At 48.7% G+C, this 5,631-nt stretch overlaps 1 long non-coding RNA gene across 2 annotated transcripts; it reads left to right on the top strand.

The window, feature by feature from the left end:
• Positions 1–975: 975 nt before the first annotated feature.
• LOC123125285 (uncharacterized) lies at positions 976–3,426 on the top strand. Of its 2 annotated transcripts, none has more exons than XR_006461375.1 (3): positions 976–1,345; positions 2,174–2,958; positions 3,096–3,426. It is a non-coding gene; the product is annotated as an uncharacterized lncRNA (long non-coding RNA). The 2 variants fall into 2 exon arrangements; XR_006461374.1 differs by having other exon boundaries at positions 976–1,350.
• The last annotated feature ends 2,205 nt before the right edge of the window (positions 3,427–5,631 follow it).

Below are 5,631 nucleotides of genomic sequence, written 5' to 3'. Positions count from 1 at the left end.
CATCGGGCCTATAGGATGCTGACCAGCGATGGACACCTGCTGTAACCAATCACGGTGACGCCACGACAGGACGGCGGCGACGAGGTTTTTGCTGCAACTGTCGGACGGACATTGACGATTGCTACAACCATTCATGGCGACGCCCAGACTTGCGGCGATTTTTTGTTGCAGCTGGTGTCGATTTTTTCTACTACCGTCGTTGACGATTGCTACAACCATTCACAAGGACACTGACGGCGGCGACACTTTGCTTCAACCAGTGTCGTTTTTTGCTACTACCGGTGTTGACAATTGCTACAACTGTTCACGAGGACACCGACGGAGGCGACAGCGACGACAGCCTTTTTGCTACAACTGGTGTCGATTTTTGCTACTACCGGTCTTCACGATTGCTACAACCGTTCAAGAAGACACCGACAGCGGCAACGGCGTTTTGTTGCAACGACAGCCGTTTGGAGTGGCGCGGCAAGCCGTAGTGCTGCAAGCAGCCGGTGAGGGGGACGTGCGTTGTAGTTGTTACTACGGCGCGGACCAGGGGGCAACAAGCTGGAGGGGCGCGAGTCATTTTGCTGCAACAGCGGCCTTTGGAGTGACGGGGCGGGCCGCGGTGCTGCAAGCAGCCGGCAAAGGGGCGTGCGCCGTAGTTGCTACGAGCGCATGAGCACCGAGGGGCAGCGAGTTGGACAGGCGTGAGAGGAATTTTTTTTGCTGTTTGATGGTCGTAGGAAGAAGAGATAGAGGATGGGGGTTGCGTGGCTGGAGGTTGAAGACGAGATCCAATAGTTATTATTGGGGCAAATCATGCGGTGGGCAGTGGACCGGCCGAACCTGGCGCCGGTCGACCGGCGCCTATAAGCGCCCATTTTATATTCCGATATGAAAAAGAAAAGTTGTAATTTTGTTATATTCCGATATGAAAAAGAGAGGTTGTAATTTTGCAAAATAGCCCATTTTTCCTCAACCCGCACTCCACCCCTGTCGAGACACGGGAGTCAACCACGCCCGCAGCCGCACTCCACCCGCTCTGCGTTCCCTCTCTCTGCTCCGCCGCCGCCCTCCCCTCCACCTTTCCTCGGCTGCGAGTCCGGACGCACCGGATCCGGTGTCCGCGAGGCCGGACGCGAGGAGGCAGCGCAGAGGACAGGCCACCAGGTCGTCCTCAGGCAGGAGGACATGCCTGCCGCCGGTTGCCACAGAATCCTGCTCCGACAAGTTCCCCGAGCGCCCGGTCCAGATCCCCGGCGACCGTGATCGTGCCTCTTTCTGCTGGACAAGGCGACAACGAGGGCGCCGGGGAGGAAGAACTTCTCGTCTACCAGGGGATGCTGCCCGATCTGCTGCTGCTGTGAGGTCCATCTTGCCAAAATTTCAGTCTTTTCACCGAAAAATGGTCGGACAGAGCATGCATGTTTGGATGAACTGATGGATGCAAATCGATGTGGGCACTGCTACTGCATACGTGCAATACTTACTGTTGGTAATCTTATCCTAGTCATAGCAAAAGTATGAGTCTTGTGTAGTATCCTAGTAATACTTGGTCTAGTTGTGTTCGAAAGTAGACCGTGTAGGAAAGCATGTGATCAACGTCGCCGTGTAATTAGATTAGGAGAGTCCGGTTAGGACTTGAGTCATGTGCGTGTCCTAGTAGGATATCTAGGTCAAGTCGGCTAACTTGTTAGCAAGGACGATGCATATATATATATGTATAGGCCGTGAGTCTTTTGTAACACCGTGGGAGAAAAAGGAGAAAATGAAGAGAAAAAGAAAGGGCACGATACGAGCCCTTGGCTATCAGTTTTCGCGTGCACGTGTTCATCGTGATTGGATGTGATCGATCCTGTAGGCGAAATTCCAACACTTACAACTACATCATGGAGTAGTGTTCAGTTTGAAACTGACAGCCAACTACTCCAGTTGAATCTTCTTCATGCAGTATAACATGGTGCAGTGCAGTGAATTTATTTTGTTCAGTTTGAAACTGACATCCAGTTGATGATTTAGTTTCATCAAGTCTTGTATTCATACAGAGCACTGTTTCATCAAGTATTCACATACAAAGCACTGTTTTAGCGGTTTCATCAAGTATTCATACAGTTCACAGTTCGATCAGTTTCTTCAAGTCTTGTATTCCTACAAGGCACTGTTTGTTTAAATTCTGCGACATCTTGTGCAGGAGTACCTGAGGCTGAGGAGGAAGAATGCGCTGCACTTGACGATCCGGAGACGGATGAGGAAGACGATGCCGCGGAGGATCCGGAGGCCAAAAATGAACCTGCACTTGAAGATGCATCCATCAATGGCACGAAGGCGCATAGGCACATGAGGAAAAAGAGCTGGCCTGAGGAGTAGCTAGCCCGAGGCGCGGAGGCCGGAGGAGGAGCTGGCGCGGAAGTTGCTGCTCAAAGAAATGCTCCTCGTCCCGCCAAGAGTTGACGTGCCTGGGGATCTGGGCGAGATGCAGATGAGCATGGTGCTGGGCGAGCTAGAGATATGGGGAGATGTGAGCTGGGCGAAGGGCTAAATTGTAAATTTACATTGTATTAAGCGTTGCGACACTTTTTCAGGATCGGAGGGAGTATTTTTTTCCCGAGGTGCATTTCAAAACTTTCTTTTTTTGAGAATAGAATGAGAGATTGCTGACCACCCTCGCCGGGTGGTTATTCAAAACTAATTTTAGGTAGTTACATATATAGTGGTTACTTGTAGGCGCCAACATTAGCCAATATGTATATATATAGGATCTAGATCCATTTGTCCTCCGCCACATGGCGCTTGTTCCGTCGATGGCGTTTACTCTATGTGTATATAAGAATTATGAGGTGCCACCATTCTCGATCTCAAAGTAACGAGTAGGAGAGTGCTCACAAAAATTGACATCTATTGTGAGAATGGAGTTGCCACGAAAGTTGCGCCCGCTCATCATCATGGCGATGCTACTGTTGCTCGTGATGGCTGCGGGTAAATTCTATTAATCTGCTTTACCTGAAATTACTTCCACCAAAATAGTCAAATTGTTGTTGTTTGCATTTTTAGATTTTTTGAGTGCATGCCTTATTTCCATTTTGTTATGTTGATGTATGAGTTTTCAAATTCAGAAGGCCATAAACATTGTCCAGAGGACTTGTGTGAAGGACCAAGTGGCAAGTTCAAAGGTGCATGTTCACAGGACGACGAATGCCAAGAAACATGTGGGGAAGAGGGTTTTCATACTGGCTTTTGTAAAGTTGGGCCTTTTAATGGTGCATGTAAATGTTGTAAGCCATGCGTTTTTTAAATTATTTCCCACTGCTTCACGGAAGAATTGCTTCATGTAAGAATTTACCTATTGAATTTAATAAATTGGAGTCTTGTTTCTTCGCTACAACACGCTTGCTTCATGTAAGAATTTACCTATTGGATTTAATAAATTGGAGTCTTGTTTCTTCACTATAACACGTCCGACTTGCTACTGCTTTGGCCCGTGGTAGAAGTCATATTTCATAGCGACGGTCTTGAGGACCGTTGCCAATCTTCTGTCGTAGATTGGAAGTACGACGTTTTTACGAGACCGACATGGATCCGTGACGAGTTTCGACTGCCTGCCTAGACCTTAGGCCTGCCTGACCCGGTTAGCCGTGAAGAAAAAAAAACGCCACGACTAGCTGCCACCGTGTCGGGACAGTGTTGACACGTGTGTTAGGCCAATCATTGCCCTTTCCGGATTGTCGCGTGACGTCAACTTTATCGTTTAGCGTGACGTCATGCGAAACGTCGCATGATGGGCTGCTTCCACGAGGCATCTCGAGAAGTTGACACATGTACCAATAGTAGCTCGACATGTGTGTTGTCAGCTACTTGACATTTGGACCATCAGCACCACAAATAGGCCAACCATAAGACGAGACGTGGGCCAATCGTAGGATGGCACGTGGACCAATCATAAGATGACACGTGGACGTCGTTGGCTTGACATGTGGCTGCATAAGGTGTGTACACGTGCACTGTCGCTGGCTTGATGTGTGGCCATGCACGGTGTCGATATGTGCGCCATCGATGCACTAGAAAAAAACACTCGTGATGATACGTGTTTGTCACAGTAGGTCACGATTTCTGTCATGCATGTACATCCATGATGATTTTATAACAGAATCAAGATAGTCATACCTGTGCTGTCGTAGAAGTGTTCCATGACAATACTCAAATTATCATCATGGAAGTGCCCACTTCCATGACGATAAATGGGCGTCATCGAAGTGCTTTCGTCAAGGTTAACACACACGTGGCATCCATCGTAACGGGTCGCCGTTAAGCTATCGGGTCCGGTTTTGGATCCGATCACCCGTTAACAGCCATGACCAATGACAATTTTCCACGTGTAAAATTCTCATTGGCCCAAGGAACCACGTGTCAGCTCCGTGTTGGGACAGATATCAACCGTGCAATTTACAGGAGGCACTTATGATACGTCAACACGTGGCACGACCCAACAGTGGCCCATTCAGGTTAAAAAGGCCGGATGTTTGACTTGGTCAAAAGTTAACGAGCCGGCCCATGGAAAGCCTGTTAGCCCATTTACGGCCCGTTAACTCACGACCCGTTATGGTCTTTTCGAATTGGGCCCAGTAGCGTCATGTGGGCCGTCCAATATAATTTCAGCCCGCTGTCACTTTCGGCCCATGCATGGCCCATGACGTCTTTCGACCCATTAGGCCTTTTGTATCTCTGGGCCCTTTAACGGCCCATGGTGACTCTAGCCCATAATAAACAGTAAATTGCTTTATACCCATTAATGGCCCATGATTCAGTTGGGCCGTTTCTAGCCCATGTTATCTTTCGGCCTTCTAAGGCCCATGTATTCTTAGGCTCATTTTCGGCCCTTGATTACTTATGGTCCATTACTAGCCTGTTCCGCTAATGGGCCAAATTCAACCCGTGGTTACAATCGGCCCGTCTATGGCCCGTTAACCCTTGGGCCTTATTCATCCTGTCATGTATTATGGCCCATTAACGACCCGTTATGCCCGTCAATAGAATTCAGCATGTGCTATCTTACGGCCAGTTAACGACCCACTATGGCCTGAGCCCATAAACAGACGGTTCCAAATTTTGGTCCATTTACGACCCAAATTTTGGCCCGTTTACGGCCCAAATTTTGGTCCATGATCAGTACGACCCATGTGAAAGGATCGAGAAGATGGGTCTAGAGGGAGGGGTGGAATTAGACCCTTAAAAATTAAAAGTGGCAGTTTTTAATTTCTTCAAGTAAGGTTGAGTTTAGCACATGTTAAAGGACATCCAATACATCTCAAGCAAGCATGACAAGAGTATAGGCAGCGGAAAGAGTAACAAATGCAATTTGCAAGAATGTAAAGGGGTGGGATTGGAGTGTGCAAACGCAATGGAGGCGCGGAGAATTTCTGGTGTGGTTCCAATAAGTGGTGCTATCATACGTCCACGTTGATGGAGACTTCAACCCACGAAGGGTAACGGTTGCGCGAGTCCACGGAGGGCTCCACCCACGAAGGGTCCACGAAGAAGCAACCTTGTCTATCCCACCATGGCCATCGCCCACGAAGGACTTGCCTCACTCGGGTAGATCTTCACGAAGTAGGCGATCTCCTCGCCCTTACAAACTTCTTGGTTCAACTCCAC

This window comes from Triticum aestivum, chromosome 5D, assembly GCF_018294505.1.
Source record: "Triticum aestivum cultivar Chinese Spring chromosome 5D, IWGSC CS RefSeq v2.1, whole genome shotgun sequence".
NCBI classification, from domain to species: Eukaryota; Viridiplantae; Streptophyta; class Magnoliopsida; order Poales; family Poaceae; genus Triticum; species Triticum aestivum.
The sequence above is the reverse complement of the archived record's forward strand: the minus strand, read 5'-3'. Positions and strand labels throughout refer to the sequence as shown.